Source organism: Vipera ursinii (assembly GCF_947247035.1).
Source record: "Vipera ursinii genome assembly, chromosome: 1".
Taxonomy (NCBI): Eukaryota; Metazoa; Chordata; class Lepidosauria; order Squamata; family Viperidae; genus Vipera; species Vipera ursinii.
In genome coordinates, this window is record NC_139512.1 from 12,300,810 (window position 1) to 12,325,037 (window position 24,228).

The following is a 24,228-nucleotide window of genomic DNA, read 5'->3' on the forward strand; positions in this document are numbered from 1 at the left end:
AACTTTTATTGTAGCACATCCAATACTTCCAGACTCACGTTAGTATCATCCTGCTGTCAAAATCACGTTGATAATCCCCAAAATCGCAGTCACTACTGAAGAAATACCCAACTTACACTTTCAGCATATGGTTCTTAACAGACTAGCAGGTTATCTTTTTTAAAAAAAAAATCTATTTATTTATATTTATTTTTACATATCAAATTCAGAGACTGCCCATCCCACTGGCAGAGAGGCTCTGGGGCTGTGTATGATTTTTTTTTAAAGAGTTACACAAGCAGCAATCTTTTCTCGTCAACTTGGCGTGCCTTTTGTTTCGATGTTAATTTCCAATGCACTAAACCAGTTGTTCCTAACAAGGCACGTAGCTGCTAGAAACTCTGGAAGGTGTCATCCCAAAGATTGGAAGGCCACAATCTTAAGAGTTGGCAGCTCTACTGTTAAGAGACCTTTTTTCTAAAACAAATTAAAAGCACAGGTGGTTACTATAATGAGCAATTGCTCGAGTTCATACTGTAGTAAGCCAGGAATTCTTCTCCAGCTGTGGGGTTACAAGCCTCCTGGGACCCGTTGACAAATCTGGGGGAGGTTTGTGCACACAGAACCGGATCACTGAAAAATTGGCTCCTACCATTATTCATACGCAAGCTGACAACACAGTTGGAATTTTTTTGTATCGGAGGTTCTAAACCTGTGGTCTGCAGACAATTGGGGGGAAAGAGGAAGAGAGCGTAATGTCGTCACAGTGAAGGCTTGAAAAAAATGTTATGATTTGAGTCTTGAGTGAAATCTTGGGGGGGGGTCCGTGGCCATATTCTGTGGACACAAAAGGTATTTAAAGGGGGTCCGCTGTGAAGAAAAGGTTGAGAACCACTGTTCTATATTGTAATTGCTGTTTTACATATAGATATATAGATATAGATATAGATATAGAGATAGAGATAGAGATATATAGATATAGATATAGATATACATACTTTTGACCCAAAATAAGAGTGGAGCAAAAAATATGAGTGGTTTCAGGAATTATGGACACGTAGGCAAGTTCATCCTACCTATTAAACAGTATTGAATTGTTTTTATTATTTTACCGATAAGCGTAACATTTACAAATCGTTACAAACGGCATGTTTTAAGCCGTAGCAGTGCAGTGGTTAGTATGCAGTATTTGCAGGCTGACTCTCTGCCCACTGCTGGGAGTTCGATCCTGACCGGCTCAAGGTAGATTCAGTCTTCCATTTGTCTGAGGTCGGTAAAATGAGGACCCCAGATTGTTTTGTGGGGTTTTTTTTGTGGGGGGGGGCAACAGCCCCTTACAGAGGGTTGCAAAGCACTCTGAAGCAGTATATAAGTCTAAGTGCTATTGCTAATTTAGATTTTGATTTTATTAGATTTATATACCGCCCTTTCCCGAAGGACTCAGGGCGGTTTACAGGGCATTATTATTATTCACCATTAGTTTTATTGGAGTGTGTCGTAAGACAAATTCATTCGTCATACTCAAGCACACACACACAAAAAAGGTGATCTGTTTGGCTTACCGGTCTGTAAGCCCAGCCATTCTGGCTTATTCAACAATAACATTTATTTTAAGTAAAGTCAACACTGAATTCTTTCCAAATGTACTAACCTCGGATACTTCTACCACCCCCTTTCGTATCCTCAGAATAATAAAGCGGGGGTGGGGGGAATCTTTAGTTAATATTTAGAAGCAAAAACAAGCCATTCTGGGACCGGCTTACCTATCTGTTGGGCAGAAGAACAACAGAACCTGCAAATTCCAACAGATAAGTAGCTGTGAGAGAAGCAAGGAGGGGAAACAAAATAAGATAATAAATTCCAGCTTTAATCAGTTGCCAAGGTTCAAAAATGAAGAAGCCAAATCATACGAGGAAGAGAACTGTCAGGACTTTAAATTCATTTTACTCTACAGCAGACATGTCAAACACAAGGCCCGGGGGCTGGATCCAGCCCGCGAAGTGGTTTCATGCGGCCCGCGAAGCCATCCTGGAAACAGTGAGGGAACGGCCCCCACTGCCTTGGCCCTGGCCCAGAGACCCTCCTTCTGCCAGAGACCCTCAGATCTGTCCCACTCCTGCCCAGGCCCCCATAGGCACCCTTGATGCGAACGATGTAGAGCTGGCCACGCCCACCCAGTAGGCCATACGCACTCTGGCCACGCCCACCCAGTAGGCCACGCCCACCCTGGCCATACCCACCCGGCCCCCTGAGGGCAACCGCAATGCTGATGCGGCCCTCAATGAAATTGAGTTTGACACCCCTGCTCTACAGGTTAAGTCGACTCTGAGCCCAGCATTTCTGTTGCTAAGTGAGACAGTCATTAAGTGAATTTTGGCCCATTTTCTGATCTTTCTTACAATAATTTATTGCCCTGTACACCGCCCTGAGTCCTTCGGGAGAAGGGCGGTATAAAAATATAATAAATATAAATATAAAATATAATTGTTAGGTGGATCACTGTAGCTGTTAACCACTGCACAGTGGTTCAGTCAATCTGTCTCTCCCCACTGAGGAGGATTGTCAGGAGGTCACAAAAAGGGATCGCGTGATGATCCCTGGGATACCGCAACCTTCGTAAATACGACTCGGTTGACAAGCGACTGAATTTTAATTAGGTGACCACGGCGAGGCTACATGTGGAAAACAGGTTATAATTCACTTTTTTTCATTGACGTTGTAATTTGTGAATGGTCACTAAATGAATTTGGCCAACTCTTCCCAAGCTAACAGAAAGCCTCATTTTTTTTTTTACTTTTAAGGCATCTCTACTTTAAAAACAACCCTAAAATAGAAGCTGGCTTGGTCTACTACAGGGGTTTCGTACCCCGCCGGTCCGTGGACCGGTATCGGGTGCGCAGTATGCCAGCAATTGGTCCGCACAAACAAGCCCCGTCCGTGGGACGCAGGCAGCACATCAAACCACGCCCTCTCCGGTCTGTGGAAAAACCTTTCTCCGTGGAACCGGTCCCTGACGCTCAAAAGGTTGGGGACTTCTGGTCTAGTGGTTAAAGGCCCACGCTAGAAACCAGGAAGCTGTGAATTCTAGTCCCGTCTTAGGCATGAACGTTGGCTGCCTGACACTGGCACAGTTACTCTCAAGCCCAACCTACCTCATAGGGTTGTTGCTGTGGGGAAAATAGGGAGAAGGGGCGTTAGGCATCTTTGCCGCCTTGAGTTACTTATAAAGTAATAAAGGCGGGACAAACATCGCATAAGTAAATAAATCAAAAGACACCCATGCACATTAGAAGAAAGCAACCAAAATATGAAGGGGTCTGGAAAGAAAACTCTAGAAGACTCTAGAAAGAGTGCAGAGAAGAGCAACAAAGATGATCAGGGGGACGGGAGGATAAAACATAGGAGGAGCAGTTACTGGAACTGGATATGCCTAGTTTAATGAAGAGAAGGGCGAGGGGTGACAGGATAGCAGTGTTCCAGTATCTCAGGGGCTGCCCCAAAGAAGAGGGAGTCAAGCTGTTCTCCAAAGCGCCCGAAGGCAGGACAAGAAGCAACGGATGGAAACTAATCAAGGAGAGAAGCAACCTGGAACTAAGGAGAAACTTCCTGACAGTTAGAACAATTAACCAGTGGAACAACCTGCCTCCAGAAGCTGTGAATGCTCCAACACTGGAGGTTTTCAAGAAGGGACTGGACAGGCATTTGTCTGAAATGGTATAGGGTTTCCTGCCTGAGCAGGGGGTTGGACTAGATGACCTCCAAGGTCCCTTCCAACTTTATTATTATTATAAAAACCTAGCAGAATTGGCAGGAGGCCTCAAGGATCTTTAAAGAAGAAAAAACAGCCGCCTTCAAAGATCAAAGATCTGAAAGGCAAATGCAGTTATGAGAATTATTGCAGAAGAGAGGTCAAAAATAATGGTTTAAATCAGAGTTCCCCAACCTTTCCAGGTTGGAAGCCTGGAGTGGCGGGAGCGGGGGGGGGGGGAGGGGGGAAGAGAGAGAAAGAGAGGATGGAGTCTCTGCAATGCTCGTGCGAGTGAAGGCTTGAGCACCCACCACTGGGGCTGTGCACGTGTGCATACTCGCGCACCAGCCCGGCCACTCACGTGGCCCAATTGGAAATATATATATATATAGGAGGGGAGTTTAAAAGTAACATTAGAAAGTATTGCTTCACAGAAAGATTAGTTGGGAGCTGGGAACCAACATCCAGCGGAGTTAGCGGCACAGTCATTAGCAAACTGAGTTTAAACACGCTGGGGATAAACACATGTCCATCATCCGACAAACATTAAAAATAATATTTTTTTAAAAAAAAACCTCAAAGGCACACTCAATATTTATTTATTTTATTTATTTATTTTATTACATTTATATACCGCCCTTTCCCGGAGGACTCAGGGCGGTTTACAGGGAATTAAAAACCAAAAATACAAAAGTTAAAACCAAGTTTAAAAAAGATTAAATTTATCCCTGTACAAATAAAACCCCAATTAAAATAAATTAATCCTCAGCCTGGGCCAGAGAGCTCGAAGAGCCAGGTCTTCAGGTCCCGGCGGAATGATCGGAGGTCGGGGGCAGTCCTCAGCTCCACCGGCAGCTGGTTCCAGAGGGCAGGCACCTCCACTGAGAAGGCCCTCCCCCTGGGTGTTACCCGCCGGCAATCTCTTACCGGTGGCACCCTGAGCAGACCCTCCCTGTGGGAGCGCACTGGGCGAAGGGAGCTTGATGCCCGCAGCAGGTGTTCCCTCAGATACCCCGGACCCAAGCCATGTAGGGCTTTATAGACCAGCAGGTAATTTTCTGCTGTCAGTTTGTTTCTTGTGTTGAAAGCAGTGGCCTAGAAACCAGGAGACGGTGAGTTCTAGTTCTAGTCCTGCCTTAGTCATGAAAGCCGGCTGGGTGACTGCGTCAATTAGCAGGAAATGGTGGGTTCTTGTCTCAACTTAGACATGAAAACCAGCTGGATGACCTTGAACCAATCACTTAGTCTCAGCCCAACCTACCCCACAGGGTTGCTGTTAGGGGGAAAAGAGAGGAGGAAGGAGTATTAGATATATTCCAAGGAAGGAAGGAAGGAAGGAAGGAAGGAAGGAAGGAAGGAAGGAAGGAAGGAAGGAAGGAAGGAAGGAAGGAAGGAAGGAAAAACAGGAAGGAAGGAAAAACAGGAGACAGGAAGGAAGGAAGGAAGGAAGGAAGGAAGGAAGGAAGGAAGGAAGGAAGGAAGGAAGGAAGGAAGGAAGGAAGGAAGATTTGTTCACACATCTTTGAAATTGTTTTGTTGCTTTCGTTAGAAAAGGAACTTCATTTCATCTTTGAAATATAGTCCTCAACTTATGACCAAAACTGAGCCCAATTTTTTTTTGTTAAGTGAAACATTCGCTAGGTGAATTTTCAGCCATTTTACGACCTTTTCTGCCACAGTTAAGCAAATTACTGCAGTTGCTAAGTTGGTAACATGGTTGTTAAGTGAATCCGGCTTCCCCCACTGACCTTGCTTGTAAGACGGTCACAAAAGGTGATCACATGACCCCGGGACGCTGCATCCGTCATAAATATGATTCAGGTACCAAGCGTCCGAATTTCAATCACGTGGCTATGGGGATACTGCAACAGCCGCTAAGTGTGAAAAACGGCCATTAAGTCGCTTTTTTCAGTGCCGCTGTAACTCTGAATTGTCACTAAACGAAACTCTGTAAGTCGAGGATTACCAGTAGTTAGTTCTGCTCCTTTCTTTAGGCTGCCTTTACAAAGGGAACAGCTTTTGCCCCCAGAAATCCTGGGCACTCCGTCACTGGAGGTTTTTAAAAAGAGGCTGGACAGTCCCTTGCCTGAGATGGTAGAGGTTCTCCTGCTTAAGAGAGGGGGGCTGGACTAGAAGACCTCCAGGGTCCCTTCCAGCTTCTATTCCAGGGGTCGGCAACCCAAAAAAGGAAAAGAGCCACTGGGAACCGGTTCCATCACACATAAAAAAAAGTGGGAGCCGCCTGTGTGCGTCCATGCACGTGCATGCGCGGTTGACTTTTTGTATGTGTGATGGAACTGGTTCCCGGTTGCGCGACGGCGACAGCCCGTCTGCAAAGCTGCCGCTTTCGGCAGCCTGCAAACGTGCCGCGGCAGCTTTCGCAAGAAGCGGCGCCGCTACCCATTCCGAGAGGTGCGCGCGCACCTCCCTGAACGACCGTAGGTGCGCGCGCACCTCCCCAAATGTCAGCAGGTCTCCGGACGGCGGCGGCTTGGGAGAGGTGCGCGCGCACTCTCCAAACCGCCGCCATCCCATTTGCACGGCTGCCGTGTTCGTCAATGTTTGACGAACGCGGCAGGTCTCCGGACAGGATGGCGGCGGTTTGGCAAGTGCGCGTGCACTCTCCAAACCGCCGCCATCCCGTTTGCACAGCTGCCGTGTTTGTCAATGTTTGACGAACGCGGCAGGTCTCTGGACGGGACGGCGGCGGCTTGGAGAGGTGCACGCGCACCTCCGCCCTTCGGAAAGGTGCGCGCGCACCTCTCAGAACGGGCGGTGCCACTCTCCATTTGGAGAGGTGCGCGCGGACCACTGCCCGTTCGAAGCGGTGCGCGCACACCAGGCGGCTGGGAGCCGCAGGTTGCCAACCCGTGTTCTATTCCATTCTAAATACACTTCAGCAGCCCTCCTTCTCCCAGTATTTTAACAGCTGCCATGGTTATTGACTGAAAGGGACGATAAAAGGGCTCTGTGGTGGAAGCCAGGCTCCCGGGTGCCTTCCATGAAGCAATGTCACCCCACGGCCCCCAGGGGGCAGCTTTTCCCTGTGGTGGTGCCTGCTGTATTCTTCCCCCCTCCCTCAAAAAAACTTACAGCTGACCAACCCCCTGCAGAATCCTTTAGAAAGGCAGTTAAGCCCTGGCTTGTTCGTTCCTTAGGGGTGTGGATCAGGATGAGCAGACTTCCCATCTGGTGTCATATAACAAATCAGAGTCTCTCGTTTCCAGCTAATCGTTTTGTTTGTTTCATCTTTGTTTGCTGGAAAGGGGGAGGGGGGGGGGAGAAGTCTGATTTACTGGCTTTGATATCTCCTGCAGAGTTTGCGTTGTTTGAGCTGGGCAGCCACCCAGATGCTCGGAATTAGTGAACAATCCATTCCTTTAACCTTTCTGAACGTGACTTGAGACTCTTTTAAGATAAACATACACGCCTACAGAGGTGGCCAAAATTGTGGAAACCCTTTTTTGGGAAAAAGCGTAAAGTAGAAATGCCAACCTTTGGTTACGTTTCCACCCATTTTTCTTCGAATTTCTTTATAACTGCAGCCTCGTCCACTTAATAATGCTATTTTTACATCGCTTTCTGGGCGACCAGTCGACTCTTTGCACCATTACTTTAATTTCATTACGTTTTACAAACTGACTGGATGAAAGAACACAAAAAAAAAACACCCCTCAACCGACTTGATAGCGATCACATAACACACTGACAAATGTCCTCCACTCGGCTTCAATACATGACATCGATCACTGGATCCTACCGCGATCTGATTGGCTCATTGCCAAAACAAGAGGACACCTGATTGGCTCTCATTGGCTCATTGGCTACAACCACATGAAGGGAAGCTAGCTGATATCCACCTAAGCAAGTTGTGCTTCCTGTTTCTGGTTATTTGGCTATATAACTTTTCATAGAATACAGCACAGATAATTGAACAAACCTTGTTGCATTACATTCTTGATTAAATTATCTTTCCTTTGATATATAATTTTATGGTACTACTCCAAAAAAAAGTGGTGTTATTAGCCATCAAACCTCAAAAATACTTTTCCCAAAAGGTTTCCACAATTTTGGCTACTGTCACTGACTCAAGATTCACCCCAAGCTACTGTTTTAATTAATTAATTTGTTAAATGGATAAGCTTGGCTATCTCGCTGCCGAGTGATTCTGAGCAGCTCACAAACATAATAAAAAAAATTACAAAACATTAAAACAGCCAGATCGCTTAAATTAAAAAAAAAGCGGAGAATTTAAAGCAAGGGTGTCCAACCTGTGCAACCTTTAGACCTGTGGACTTCAACTCCTAGAAGTCCACGGGTCTGAAAGTTGCCAAGGTTAGACCCCCACCCCCGATTTACAAGAAAAAGAAAAGGCACTCTGGACTTTAAACACCACAGGCCAAGTTAAAAGGAGAGCCTTGGTGGAGCAGTGGGCTAATGCCTCCTTAAGTAACACCAGCTGCCTGCAATTAGTGCAGGTTCGAGTCCCACCAGGCTCAAGGTTGACTCAGCCTTCCATCCTTCTGAGGTAGGTAAAATGAGGACCCAGATTGTTGGGGGCAATTAAGCTGACTTTGTAATAATGCCGCTTGGGGTGTGTGTGAAAGCCCTAATAAGCAGGCATATACATAGAATGAAGGCTACTGCTAAGCTTGTAAGCCGCCCTGAGTCTTTGGAGAAGAGCGGGATATAAATGGAATTAAAAAAAATAAAAAGGACCTCGGTACGTTCATTAACTGTTCAAGTTAGTGTCGACTCTTTGGAATCACATGAAGAGAGCCACACCAGACACTGACACATACCAGACAGGACAATTTTGGCACGGAACAGGCTTTAATTTCCCAGTTAAGTAGCCAGCAACTTCAAACAACACCAGAGGGCAGCAAAAGACACTGGCTTTTGCAGCCTGAATTATTAAAATGTGCCGGAATGTATAGCAAGCAATAAATTATGAAAGATATATGAATTATAAAAGATATTTGAACTGTAGCAACTCTGCTCTGCATAAAACAGAAACGGCAGCGAAGGGCTAGGGCAGCAATGACGCACGGTCTCCTAATTAATGACTTGCAACAGGAGAAAGAACTATTCCAACTACTAAAGCACAGTCAGTGGACCAATTTGTGTGTAATGAAAGAACGTGGTGTTTTTTCCCCCCTCTCAGCATCAATATCAGGACTGAGCCAAAAAAACAACAACCCACTGCCTCGTTTCTGCCAGGGTAGGATGAGCTGGGGTCCCTGTTGAATATTTTTATACGTGGGAGTGTCGCCATCCTATTCTCTTTCTTTCTTTCTTTCTAAATTGTTCTTTACAATCCTGTTTTAAGCTTGTCTTTTTCTAACTGTTTGGTTTTTATCACCAACTTGCCCAAACTCAGTCTGGAAGTTGGTGCCTCAATTGAATGAATGCACGCACTGTTCGGATTTGGAAACATCAATGCGCCGATTGTTATTGTTTTACGTCTGAAGAAGGAACTTGTTGGTTTCTTAACCGGGCAGAATCAGAAATCAAGAAGAGGCCTGCGTTGGCCAATAAAAGAAAATATTTGTAGCTCAGGGGAGGGGGGGGGGTTGAAAAATGAAAGGTCCTTGGTGCTCTCCCGAGCTGGGTTGTTTTCTTGCAGACGTTTCATTGCGTCAGCATTGAACGTGTTCCTTAGTTTGAATAACGAAACGTCTGCAAGAAAACCACCCAGCTCGGGAGAGCGCCAAGGACCCCCTCATTTTAACTTTGGTTTGAAAAAAGCAACAAACCAGAGACTCGAGCTCAAACTTGTCTAGCTAACAGGAGTGGTCAAACAAGAATAATCAGGCAAGGCGCATGCATGCTTGCATTATCATGAGCAACCCAAGTGCGGTTTATTGCTCTATCTCAACTAGACCAATGTTATTCTGGGCAGCAGCTCCGAGCTCCTTCGGCATTGGACAGAGTGGAACAAAGTAGGTCACCCTGCTTTTATAAAGACGTAGGAAGAGAAAACCATTTTAGCAACCGAAACGGGTTTGTTTGGAAAACAAGGAGACACGTGTCCTTATAAAAGACACCTGTCTCCCTTGAAAGGAAACGAAAACTGTCAACCACACTCTTCCACACACAAGATCCTGAAGCTGAAAAGAAGCTTGTTTCTTAATTTCTTGAAAGGCGGGATGCAAATTAAGAGCGGGAATAAAAAAAAAAAAAGCGCGCATGAAGAAAGGCTTTGGGTGAAGAGACAGGCCAAAAAAAAACAAAAAACATCGGTGGCAATTAAGCCAACCTGCTCTTTACGGACCCTCTTTGCCCAATTCAGTTTACCGCCACAAAAATGAGCCTTGGTGGAGCAGTGGGCTAACGCCTCCTTAAGTAACACCAGCTGCCTGCAATTAGTGCAGGTTCGAGTCCCACCAGGCTCAAGGTTGACTCAGCCTTCCATCCTTCCCAGGTAGGTAAAATGAGGACCCAGATTGTTGGGGGCAATTAAGCTGACTTTGTAATAATGCTGCTTGGGGTGTGTGTGAAAGCCCTAATAAGCAGGCATATACATAGAATGAAGGCTACTGCTAAGCTTGTAAGCCGCCCTGAGTCTTCGGAGAAGGGCAGGATATAAATGGAATAAAAATTTAAAAAAAAGAAGAAAAAAAAGAAAAAGAGCTGGCTTGTTACAGTCCGTGAAAGGAAAAGAAAAAAAGAAGAAGTAAAAGAAGGCAAAATTCTGCCATCGATGGATAGGTCTTTTGTTTCGCTCAAATCCATTTTGGGAGGCGGAGTCAAAACACCCGTCTTGTAGAGCAAATTCTAAAACCAAAAGAGACGGACGATCTCCTAGCGGAAGGAAAAGGGATGCAGGAAAAGCATCCGAGCAACCAAGAATGCTTTTAGAAAAAAACGAAACATATTTTGGGGGGAATCATGTCACACACACCCCGCCCAAATGGGATTGCTTGCCCCGCTCGTGCCAGCAGAAGGAGCATGCTGCGGACCCGTTGGCCACGGAACGGCAGAGACCAGGAGAAGGGCCTTTTCTGCTGCAGCTCCCACTGCTGGAACATCGCGCTCCTCGAGAGCCGACATCCCCCCCCACCCATCCCCCATCTTCCAAAAGAGCCTTAAAACCTGGCTCTACCGATTTTTTTAGCCTGGCTAGGGGACTTTCACAATAGAGGAGTGGACTAGTGGACTAGGAGGAAGATGCACCGTTCCCCCACTGCATTTTCTTTAACTTATTTAAGCGCTGTTTATTTTAATATTTAATGTTTTAGTGCAGGGGGGAGCTTGGTGCTCTCTGAGCTTGCTTGTTTTCTTGGAGATGATTGCTGGAATTGGGTACGTCTAGTTTAACGAAGAGAAGGACTTGGGGTGACATGATAGCAGCCTTCCAATATCTCAGGGGCTGCCCCAAAGAAGAGGGAGCCAAGCTATTCTCCGAAGCGCCCGAAGGCAGGACAAGGAAGCAAAGGATGGAAACTCATCAAGGAGAGAAGCGACCTAGAACTAAGGAGGAATTTCTGACATTGAGAACAATTAATCAGTGGAGCTACCTGCCTCCAGAAGCTTTGAATGGTCCAACACTGGAAGTTTTTAAGAAGAGACTGGACAGCCATTTGCCTGAAATGGTACAGGGTTCCCTGCCTGAGCAGGGGGTTGGACTAGATGACCTCCAAGGTCCCTTCCAACTCCGTTATTAGGTTATTCCTTCACATCACCATTCAAAAGGATGAAACTCACATCATCATCATCATCTATTATTATTATTATTATTATTATTATTATTATTATTATTATTATTATTATTATTATTATTAATGTTTCATCATCCAGACTACAGCAGTGGCCAAAATTGTGGAAACCTTTTGGAAATGCCACATTTGGTTAAGTTTCCACCACTTTTTTTAAAAAAATTCTTTATAACTGTAGCATCGTTCACTTAATAATACTATTTTGCATCGCTTTCTGGGTTACCGGTCATCTCTTTGCACCATTACTTTAATTTTATTACATTTTACAAGCTCACTAAATGAAAGAATACACACAAAAAAAACCAAACGACTTGATAGCGATCACACAGGTAAAGGTAAAGGTTCCCCCGCACATGCGTGCATTTACACAATGCCTAGTGGATTAGTTTAGCAACTCGGTCATGTCTAGCTTTGTAATCAGTTTGCGCGATTTTGCTGCACTCACATATTAAATGTGAATCAGTTTCAACTTTGTCGTTGCAACGTCGGCAATTTGGATTGTCAGTGGATTTTTGTATCTTCGCTTTCATGGCATTAGTTTGTAGTGCTTGTTCTTGAGCAGCCAGTATTAAGCCTTCCGTTTCCTTCTTGATGGTTCCCATCTTAAGCCATGCCCATGTCAAGTTGTTGTCGCATTTTCCTTCAATGTTTTTCAAATGCTGTCCATGCAAAGCTTTGGTTCTCCATCTATTTAATCCGTCATCCAGCCGTTTTTCCTTATATTCTGCCTTTTGTTTCTATTATTTTTATAATGCTCTCGGTTTTCACAGCCTGCAGCAATTTTTCTGTACTTTGATTCACACAGTCGTTTAAACTTTGTTTTTCTTCTTCTACAGTTTGGTGGACTTGCAATAGCCCTCTCCCCTCTATTTTTCTTGGCAGGTACAACCTGTCGATGTGACTTGGCAGGTACAACCTGTATATGTGGATGTACAGCGTGGTGCGTATTCAAAGGTTTACGCGTTTTCCAGCCTAGGTTTTTCCAGTTCAACCAAAGTCCAATTAATAATTCCAGCTAGGTAGCATATCACTGGGACTGCCCATGTATTAATGGCTTTAATTATAGTAGTAGTAGTAGTAGTAGTAGTAGTAGTAGTAATAGCAGTAGTAGTAGTAGTAGTAGGACTATTGCTATTATTAAGATCTGCGCTGCAGCTAATTAACACTTTATTAGGTATTAGGTAGGCTTTGCACTGGGCTCCTAACCTGCCAGTTGGCCCTGACTTCAGGATGACTAACACAAAGGAAATTTCTACCCTGGAATCTTATCGATTCTCTATTCCCCCAGGAAACACAGGTAAAGGTAAAGGTTCCCCTGCACATGCGTGCTAGTCGTTTCCGACTCTAGGGGCCGGTGCTCATCTCCGTTTCAAAGCCGAAGAGCCAGCGCTTGTCCGAGGACGTCTCCGTGGTTATGTGGCCGGCATGACTAGACGCCAAAGGCGCACGGAACGCTGTTACCTTCCCACCGGAGTGGTCCCTATTTTTCTACTTGCATTTTTACGTGCTTTCGAACTGCTAGGTTAGCAGAAGCTGGGACGAGTAACAGGCGCTCACTCTGTTACGCGGCACTCAGGATTCGACCCGCCAAACTGCCGACTTTCTGATCGACAAGCTCAAACCCCAACCGACTTGATAGCAATCACATAACACACTGACAAATGTCCTCCTCTCGGCTTCAATACATGACATCGATCACTGAATCCTACCGCGATCTGATTGGCTCATTGCCAAAACAAGAGGACACCTGATTGGCTCTCATTGGCTCATTGGCTACAAGCACATGAAGGGAAGCTAGCTGATATCCACCTAAGCAAGTTGCGCTTCCTGTTTCTGGTTATTTGGCTATATAACCTTTCATAGAATACAGCACAGATAATTGAACAAACCTTTTTGCATTACATTCTTGATTAAATTATCTTTCCTTTGATATATATTTTTATGGTACTACTCCCCCCCCCAAAATGGTGTTATTAGCCATCAAACCTCAAAGGTACACTTTTCCCAAAAGGTTTCCACAATTTTGGCCACTACTGTAGGTAACATCATCAGTGCTAGTCTAGCAATGGCACTGATGATGTTACCTAGTTTGGGCCATGAAATGTCTGCAAGAAACATGCAAGCTCAGAGAGCACCAAGGACCCCCTCAGGTCAACCCTGAGTACAAATATCCTCCTTTATTAGTAATCATAATCATATCATAATAGTAAAGTTGGGAGGGACCTTGGAGGTCATCTAGTCCAACCCCCTGCTCAGGCAGAATATCATTTCAGGCAAATGGCTGGCCAGTCTCTTCTTAAAAACTTCCCGTGTTGGAGCATTCAGAGCTTCTGGAGGCAGGTTGTTCCACTGGTTAATTGTTCCAACTCTCAGGAAGTTTCTCCTTAGTTCTAGGTTGTTCTGTTGTTTTAACGCTTTAGGATGCTGAGAGCGGGCCTAGAATTGTTTAGCGATGGGTGGCATATAAATTTAATAAATAAAAATAAAAATATTTTTCCGCAGGATCAATTCATTTTAGTTAGAACCACAGGAAATACTTTTCAATACGTCCAGAGTTAGCCCTTCCAAATACTCTGACGGCTCTAGACAGTTAACAACAGAAGGGGACACTGGCTTTCTATCACAATGTCAAACAGCACGTCTTCACGCCTAATTTCCTGCACAAGAAAAATATCCAGGTCATGGTTGTCCCAAAAGTGCTTTTCCAAAGACAACTGGGCTTTTCTGGTTTTTTTCCTTCAAAACATTTCACTTTTCGTCCAAGAAGCTTCTTCAGTCCCGCTAGATGACAATTCCTAATTGACAATTCACAGACCACGACTGTCCTGTCCAGCCTAATGAGACCAGTAGATACAGTGGGAGTAAGGCAGATCCTCAAATACCCTGGCCTCGTGGACCGTGGACAAATAAAAAAAGATCCATTTGCGTCCCACTCAAGCAAGGCAAGGATGTTCAACTGCTTTTCCCTTTCTTTTTTAAGAAAACATAATTAATTAAGGAAGTTAATGCATCTTGAATGTTCCAAGATGCAAGGAACATTTTCTAAATCTTCTAATGATTTCAGCTGATAGGCTTGAACATTTCAGGCAACATTTAAAGCAGGGGTGTCAAAACTGGCAGCCTCTCGGCCGGATGCATCATGCCAAATCCGCGCCCACCCCATTGCCGGCAATGGAGAGAAAAAAGTCGCGATATGTAACGACACGTCACGTGACGTTGCAAGTTTGACACCCCTGATTTAAAGTATCTACCAGACTAGAAACCAGGAGACAATGAGTTCTAGTATCCTCTTAGGCATGAAATCCTGACAGGTGACTTTGAGCCAGCCTCCCTCAGCCCAACTCACAGGGTTGTTGTGGGGAAAACAGGAGGAAGGAGTATTAGTTATGTTCACCATCTTATTTATAAAAATAAGGCGGCATGTTAAGAAAAGAAAAAAACCCCACTTAATTCAATCTTGTGATCATGCAATATTGGAATTCAACATTCTGGAAGCACAAGCAATAGAACACAGCCAAACTAGGGTCTTGGACTTTAAAAGAGCTAATTTCAATAAACTTAGAGAGACCTTGGGAAGAATTCCATGGGTGAGAATCCTAAAGGGGAAAACAACTCAAGAAGCTTGGGAAATTTTGAAAAGTGAGATAATAAAGGCCCAGTCTAGTACAATACCAACAAAGAAGAAAAATAACAGCTTTCAAAAGAAACCAGCATGGCTGCATAAAGAACTCTCTGATAAATTGAAAGATAAAAAGGACTAGTATAAGAATTGGAAAGAGGGGCACATAACTAATTCAGAATATCAGCAAATAGCCCGAGCCTGCAAAGATGAAGTGACGAAAGCTAAGGCTCAAAATGAACTAAGGTTTGCGACCAAAGTCAAAAATAACAAAAAATGCTTCTTTCAACATATAAGAAACAAGAAAAAAGTTAAGGAAATGATTGGTCCATTAGTGGGGGAAAGTGGCAAGAAGGTGACAAGCAATAGGGAGAAAGCAGTACTATTTAACTCGTTTTTTGCATCTGTCTTTACACAAAGGGAAAAAACAGACCAACCTATCAAAAATAGTGCCATAAAAAACAGAATAGAAACGCAAGTTAAGATAGGCAAGAAAATGGTAAGTGAACACCTGTCTAGCCTAGACGAGTTCAAATCACCAGGACCAGATGGATTACACCCCAAGGTTCTCAAGGAACTGGCAGACGTGATCTCAGAAGCACCGAACTATATTTTTCAAAGATCCTGGAGCACTGGGGAACTACCAGAGGACTGGAAGAGAGCTGATCTTCAAAAAAGGGGAAAAAGTAGATCCAAAAAACTACAGACCTATCAGCCTGACCTCAATACCTGGAAAGATTCTGGAAAAGATAATCAAACAACAAATCAGCGAACACCTTGATGCAAACAGTCATCACTAAAAGTCAACATGGGTTTGTCAAAAACAGATCATGCCAGACAAATCTTATTGCATTCTTTGACCTAGTGGACCAGAGGAATGCTGTAGATATAATTTACTTGGACTTCAGTAAGGCATTTGATAAAGTAGATCACAACCTACTACTTGATAAGATAGAAAAATGTGGGTTAGACAACATCACCACCAAATGGATTCATAGCTGGCTGACAGGCCGAACTCAGTGTGTGGTCCTCAATGGAACTGCATCTACATGGAAGGAAGTGTGTAGTGGGGTGCTCCAGGGCTCTGTTCTGGGCCCAGTGCTCTTCAACATCTTCATTAACGATTTGGATGAGGGGATAGATTTATGATTTATTTATTTATTAGTTGAATTTATATACCGCCCTATTCCCGAAGGACTCAGGGCGGTTCACAGGGCAATTAAAACAGTACAAAAAAGAATAAAATGGAATTAAATTAGTACAGGCCCACAATTCCTAATAACAATAAAATTAAAATTTTAAAATTAATTTAATATAATTTAATTAAATACTTTAAAATTTAAAATCCCTCAGTCCAGGCCAGACAATTCGAACAACCAGGTTTTTAAGTCCCGGAGAAAAGAGCGAAGGTCGGGGGCAGTCCGAAGCTCCATCGGCAGTTCATTCCAAAGGGCGGGCGCACTCACAGAGAACGCCCTCCCCCTGGGAATCACCTGCCGGCAATCTCTAACCGGTGAAACCCTAAGGAGGCCCTCCCTGTGAGCGCGCACAGGACGATGGGAGACTAATGCTGGTAGCAGGTGCTCCCTAAGGTAATCCGGAACTCATGGGGAACTCATCAAATTTGCAGACACCAAGCTGGCATTAATAGCCAATACTCCAGAAGACAGGCTTAAAATACAAGAGGATCTGGACAGACTCGAACACTGGGCGCTATCTAACAAAATGAAATTCAATGGTGAAAAAAGTAAGGTTCTACATTTAGGCAGGAAAAATCAAATGCACAGGTATAGTATAGGTGGTACCTTGCTCAATAGTAGTAACTGTGGGAGGGATCTCAGAGTCCTAGTAGACAATCACTTCAATATGAGCCAGCAGTGTGCTGCAGCTGCCAAAAAAGCCAACACAGTGCTGGGCTGCATTAACAGAGGGATAGAATCAAGATCAAGTGAAGTACTAATACCACTTTACAATGCTTTGGTAAGGCCACACCTGGAATACTGCATCCAGTTTTGGTCACCACGATGTAAAAAAGATGTGGAGACTCTAGAAAGAGTACAGAGAAGATCAACAAATATGATTGGGGGACTGGAGGCTAAAACATATAGGGAATGGTTGCTGGAATTGGGTATGTGTAGTTTAATGAAGAAAAGGTTGAGGGGTGACATGATAAGTGAGATTTAAGATGGCGGACGTGCGGGCGGCTGTGTGAGGTTGAGCTCTGCAGGTCCGAGAAGATAGGCGTCTTAGGAGCCCCTCAGGGCTTTTTTCTTTATGCCCGGGGCTGGGGGAAGGGTGGCAGCGATGAATTTTGCAATTGTCTAGGTCTTTTTACCAGCTTGACCGGCGTTTCGCTGGGCTGCCGGTTTGCTTTCTGCTCAGCTGCTCAGCTGGTCGTCGGGAGTTTCCGGCTATGTCGGGCGGTCTTGGCTTCTTCGGCGGCGTTTGGAGTTCCCGGCGGCTGGCGGCGGCGGTGCTGCGGCGGCGGCGACGGAGCTGTTTGCGATCTGCGTGGCCTGCCTTTTCTACCGTTTTCCTTTCGACCGGCCTGCCTCTGCTTTCTGCCTGCTTTCTGCCTGCATCAGCCTAATGGCGACGATAACGGCGGCGGCGGCGTTGTTCCCGGGCCGTTTTCGGGCCACTTTACCATCGACTATTGTGGTCTGGCCTGCTTTTACCGAACCGTTTGTCCCTCTGCCCCCTGGGCCTTTTTGGCCCGTTTCTCATCGGCGGTGGCGGTGGCTCTCCCCGGATTGTTTGCGGCCTTGGCGGCGTTCTGATGGCTACGGTGGCTACGGTGATGGCGGCGGCTGTGTCCATAGCGGCTCAGCGGCAGCGGCTTCGATGACTCAGCGATGGCGTTATGCCCGGTTTGCCAGCCCCCCGGTTGGTTTTGCATATCCCAGATGGGTTGGCACCCCCACTGCTTCTGATGGCCCTGAAGGTTCCTGGGCTAGCCGGTTGATCCCGGTGGAGCCCAGTGGGGCCTTGTGGACTTGGGCCATTTTGAAGGACTTTGGAAGATCGGCGGGGAATTTAATGGACCTGGGGGAGCCAATCTTTGTTGACCACAGTCTGGAAGGCCCCAATAATTATCGAACTGAGGGCCTATGGACTGGTGGTCAGTTACAACCTCTAGGAATGACGAGACAACGGGGGACTTGGCTGTTATCAGAATTGACTATGATGGCTTGTTTTTGCTTTTACAATCGACTGCACATTGCCCCTTATACCCCAAAGGACAGAGAATTCTGGGTATTGGCCATTGTGAGAGAATGGCCGAATTTACATCTCCTGCCCCTAGAGGTGAGAGCTCTATGGGGCAGGCCATACCCAGTGGGGTTGCTCCAGACTTCCATCCCCCCCCCCCGAGAATTGGCTCTGTAGCCGTAGTGAGAGGACGGTGGTAGGCCTGCCCGGGGGGCTTATCCAGCTGAGTGGCAGCGGCTGGACGGAGGCCTGGGACTCCCTCTCCGAATAGATCCTCCTCATGGACTATCATCTATGGACTGCCTGCGATTCGGACTGCTATTTATGCCTTCCTTTAAATATTCGTCCACGGACTTGTGCGCCCTCAGGGGTGCTCCCCCCTCCTGGGTGCGACCCGCCTTGCCAGCCGATTATAACCTCGAGGAAGGGCCCATTTATTGGGACCCTGAGAGTTGGCTGGGCACGGGTAGGGGCCTTCGACGTAGACCTAATAAGAGGCCCCTGATTATTTTTCTTTCAAAATTTTTTAGGGGGTTAGGGAGGCGGGAGGGTTCTTTTGGTTGTTTGGATAAGGGGGGCTATCCAACTACCGCTGTTCTGGCTAGGGCCGATGGAGATCGCAGGGGGGAGGAGCGGGGGTCGGTCACCTCCAGGGCTCCAGGGCTGGTCGTGGGGCTACCTATTCCCACGACATCAGGGAATGGCAGCAGATGGAGGAGCAGAGGGCCGTATCGATCTCAGGGAAGGCCTCTCCGCTACTTACAAGCGGTGAGGCACTCCGACCCTCTGGCTCTACCCCAAGGTCCCGGGAGTGAGGGTGTGCAGCCCCCTGAGCTCCGGCTGGTGTATTTGAACGCCAGGTCCGTCTCTAATAAGGCTCCTCTCGTTCGTGATCTGGTCGAGGGTGAGCAGGCGGACCTGGCTTGCATCACGGAGACTTGGTTGGGCCCAGAGGGCGGGATTCCTCTGGTTGACCTTTGCCCACCAGGTTTCCGGGTGCTGCACCGGCCTCGGGCTCAGGGTAGGGGTGGGGGTGTGGCTGTTGTTATGAGGGAGACCTTGTGTCCGCGGGAGGCCACTGTTCCTCAGATAGTCGGGTGTGAGTCTCTCTTTTTGAGATGCGGCCCTGGTGCGCAGTTGGGCTTGCTGCTGGTGTACCTTTCGCCTAGTCACGCAGCAGCAGCCCTGCCTGAGCTGCTCGATGTCCTCTCTGGGCTGGTGGTTGAGTTCCCGAAACTTATAGTTTTGGGGGACTTCAACCTACCATCACTGGGAGGATCATCTGAGTTGGCCCGGGAGTTCATGGCTTCCATGACGGCCATGGACCTGACGCAGGTAATTTCGGGACCGACTCATGAGGGAGGCCACACCCTTGACCTAGTTTTCTTATCTGGACGGTGGTTAGATGATCTTGGTGGGGGCTCTCCAATTATTATGCCCCTGTCATGGACCGATCATCATCTCCTGCGGCTGGTCTTCCGTTTTGCCACCCCCCGCCGTGGGTGTTTGGAACCAATTAAATGGTACCGCCCCAGACGCTTAATGGATCCCCAGAGGTTCCAGGCAGCTCTGGGGTCCCCACCTGCCTCCCTTGCTCACAGCTCGGCAGATGCCTTAGTGGAAGCCTGGGAAAGGACGGCCACTGAGGCTCTTGACCGAGTTGTACCCCTGCGGCCCCTGACCCGGTGCAGATCCCGTCGAGCTCCATGGTTCTCTGCGGAGCTTCGGGAGATGAAGCGTCGGAGACGGGGCCTAGAGAGCGGTTGGAGGTCCAGCCGATCCGAATCCGACCGATTGCGACTAAGAGCCTACATTAGGTCTTATCTCGCTGCGATAAGGGAGGCGAGGTCTAACCACTTCGCCACCCTTATCGCGTCCGCAGATAATCGCCCGGCCGCCCTGTTTAGGGTGACTCGCTCCCTCCTAAATCGGGAGGTGAGGGAGGATCCCTTGCAGGGCCGTGCCGAGGAGTTTAACCAACATCTGTCGGACAAAATCGCTCGGATTCGGACCGGTCTGGACTCTAACTGGGCAGAGTCTGACGATCAGGACACGGGTGGTCTTGTCGATATCACCTGGGAGGAGTTTGATTCTGTGACTCCGGAGGAAGTGGACAGGATCATGGGGAGGCTGAGAACCACCACATGTTTATTGGACCCGTGCCCTTCCTGGCTGGTCTATGCAGCCCGGGAGAGGACACGCAGCTGGTTCCAGGCAGTTATATCGGCTTCTTTGAGTGAGGGTATCTTCCCCGCCGTCTTGAAGGAGGCGGTGGTGAGGCCTCTCCTCAAGAAGCCTGCCCTGGACCCAGCTGTATTGAACAACTTTCGTCCTGTCTCCAACCTCCGCTTTCTTGCGAAGGTTGTTGAGAGTGTGGTGGCGCATCAGCTCCCTCTGGTCCTGGATGAAGCGGATTATCTAGACCCTTACCAATCGGGTTTCAGGCCCGGGCACAGCACGGAGACGGCATTGGTCGCGCTGGTGAATGATCTCTGGAGGGCTCGGGACAGAGGGCATTCCTCTGTTCTAGTCCTATTAGACCTCTCGGCGGCTTTCGATACCATCGACCATGGTATCTTGCTGCGGCGTCTCAGGGGATTGGGAGTGGGAGGCACAGTTTTACAGTGGTTCTCCTCCTATCTCTTGGGACGTTCGCAGTCGGTGTTGGCAGGGGGGCAGAGGTCGACCGCGAGGTCTCTCATTTGTGGAGTTCCTCAGGGGTCGATCCTCTCGCCTCTCCTGTTCAACATCTACATGAAGCCGCTGGGTGAGATCATTCGTGGCTTTGGAGTTGGGTATCATCAGTACGCTGATGATACCCAACTTTTCTTTTCGACCCCAAACCACCCCAGTGATGCCCTCAACGTGATGTCCCGTTGCCTGGAGGCGGTTCGGGTCTGGATGGGGAGGAACAGACTTCAACTCAACCCCGACAAGACTGAGTGGCTTTGCATACCTTCATCCCGGGTTTATTCGGACATTCCACCTCTGGCTATGGGGGGTGAACTATTACCCCCCGTAGATAGGGCTCGCAACTTGGGAGTCCTCCTAGATTCACGGCTCACCTTAGAAGACCACATAGGAGCTGTGACTAGGGGGGGCTTCGCCCAGGTTCGCCTGGTGCGCCAGTTGCGGCCCTATCTTAGCCGGGATGATTTGTGCACGGTCACTCATGCGCTCGTGTCCTCTCGTCTGGACTACTGCAACGCTCTCTACATGGGGCTGCCCTTGAGGACCACCCGGAAGCTCCAACTGGTACAGAATGCAGCCGCGAGAGTGGTGTTGGGAGTCTCCCGATACTCCCACGTTACACCTCTGCTCCGTGAGCTGCATTGGTTGCCAGTTGTCTTCCGGGTGAGATTCAAGGTACTGGTAACGGTGTTTAAAGCCCTCCATGGCATGGGGCCGGAGTACCTTAGGGAACATCTGCTGCCGGCATCAAGCTCCCTGCGCCCTGTGCGTTCCCACAGAGAGGGCCTCCTCAGGGTGCCACCGATCAGAGAATGTCGATTGGTGGCCCCCAGGGGGAGATCCTTCTCTGTGGGCGCTCCGGAGCTGTGGAATCAGCTACCGGTAGAGCTCCGGATGGCGCCCGATCTTCGCTCCTTTCGTCGCGATCTCAAGACATTTTTGTTTGTACAAGCTGGCCTAGCCTGATGGGGATCGGTGGGGTTGTTTTATTTTTGCTCTTTTAATTTTATCTCGGGGTTTTTTAGAACTGTACTTCTATTGTTTTTAATTAGGGCAATTGTTTAATCACTTTTTAATGTTTGTATTGGCTATTTTATTCTGCCCTGTGAACCGCCCTGAGTCCTCAGGGAGAAGGGCGGTATATAAATGTTATTAAATTAAATTAAATTAAATAGCAGTGTTCCAATATCTCAGGGGCTGCCCCAAAGAAGAGGGAGTCAAGCTGTTCTCCAGGGCGCCTGAGGGCAGGACGAGAAGCAAGGGATGGAAACTAGTCAAGGAGAGAAGTAACCTAGAACTAAGGAGAAACTTCCTGACAGTCAGAACAATTAACCAGTGGAACAACCTGCCTCCAGAAGTGGTGAATGCTCCAACACTGGAAGTTTTTAAGAAGAGACTGGACAGCCATTTGCCTGAAATGGTATAGGGTTTCCTGCCTGAGCAGGGGGTTGGACTAGATGACCTCCAAGGTGCCTTCCAACTACTTATTATTATTATTATTATTATTATTATTATTATTATTATTATTATTATTATAGTTTTGGGTGACTGGATATGATTCTGTAGCTAGATATGCAACCTTTGAGTTTAAACATTTGTTCATCTCACAACGCATCAGGTGTGGAGCAACGTGAAGGAGTGTAAGGACAATCAATTAAATAGGAGCCAGCCGTGTGCTACCGCCTGCCAAAATAGCCAACAGTCCAAGGCTGCATTAACAGAGGGATAGAATCAAGATCACACGAGGGGTTAATACCGCTTTACAAGGCCTTGGTAAGGCCACACTTGGAGTGCTGCATCCAGCTTTGGTCACCATGATGTAAAAAAGATGTGGAGACTCTAGAAAGAGTACAGAGAAGAGCAAAAAAGATGATCAGTGGACTGGAGGCCAAAACATAGAAGGAACGGTTGCAGGAAATGGGTATGTCTAGTTTAACGAAGAGAAGGGTGAGGGGTGACCTGATAGCAGCCTTCCAATATCTCAGGGGCTGCCCCAAAGAAGAGGGAGTCAAGCTATTCTCCAAAGCACCTGAGAGCAGGACAAGAAGCAATGGATGGAAACTAAATCAAGGAGAGAAGCAACCTAGAATTAAGGAGAAATTTCCTGGCAGCTAGAACAATTAACCAGTGGAACAACCTGCCTCCAGAAGCAGTGAATGCTCCAATACTGGAAGTTTTTAAGAAGAGACTGGACAGCCATTTGTCGGAAATGGTACAGCGTTTCCTCCCTCCAAGGTCTCTTCCAACTCTATTATTATCATTATTAATTATTATTATTATTATCTTTTATTCATTAAACATGAACCTCAGTCAACTGAACACTTAAATTGACTGGCACTAATGGTTGACACGGGCTGCTGCCAGCATCCTAGGTATCAACCAGGTATTTCCTTAAAATGTAAGATGTTCCGAGTAGCGCAGTTTTTTGTAGCATTACTGGAGTTATTGCAGGAAGCTGCAGTTCCTTGATGTATTTTGTAAAGTTTTTGGACACGGTTCCCAGTGCCCCGATGACAATGGGTATCCCTCTTACGCGTTTCATCCATAATTATGCAGTTTCGATGGCCAGGTCGCGGTATTTCGTAATTTTTTCCAGTTCTTTTTCTTCAACTCTGGCATCTCCTGGTACAGCGATATCAATCAGCTATCTGCTTCGGTTCTCTACGACTGAGATATCTGGCATGTTGTGTTCTGAATGGCCATCTGTATTCGGAAGTCCCACAAGATCTTCACCCTCTCATTTGCGACAACTTTTTCCACTCTATGTTCCCACGACTTTTCGGACACAGGAAAGTCGTGTTTTTTACACAATGCTCAGTGGATTAGTTTACCAACTCGGTCGTGTCTAGCTTTGTAATCAGTTTGCGCGATTTTGCTGCACTCACATATTAAATGTGAAACAGTTTCAACTTTGTCGTTGCAACGTCGGCAATTTGGATTGTCAGTGGATTTTTGTATCTTCGCTTTCATGGCATTAGTTTGTAGTGCTTGTTCTTGAGCAGCCAGTATTAAGCCTTCCGTTTCCTTCTTGATGGTTCCCATCTTAAGCCATGCCCATGTCAAGTTGTTGTCGCATTTTCCTTCAATGTTTTTCAAATGCTGTCCATGCAAAGCTTTGGTTCTCCATCTATTTAATCCGTCATCCAGCCGTTTTTCCTTATATTCTGCCTTTTGTTTCTATTATTTTTATAATGCTCTCGGTTTTCACACCCTGCAGCAATTTTTCTGTACTTTGATTCACACTGTCATTTAAACTTTGTTTT

General features: G+C 46.8%; 2 protein-coding genes across 10 annotated transcripts in view; one reads left to right on the forward strand and one right to left on the reverse strand.

Moving 5' to 3' along the window:
* Positions 1 to 24,228, reverse strand: part of KDM4B (lysine demethylase 4B) — a 262,102-nt gene that overhangs the window by 211,612 nt on the left and 26,262 nt on the right. The gene's annotated exons all lie outside the window — the stretch shown is intronic.
* TICAM1 (TIR domain containing adaptor molecule 1) overlaps positions 1 to 24,228 on the forward strand; it is a 232,135-nt gene that overhangs the window by 85,318 nt on the left and 122,589 nt on the right. The gene's annotated exons all lie outside the window — the stretch shown is intronic.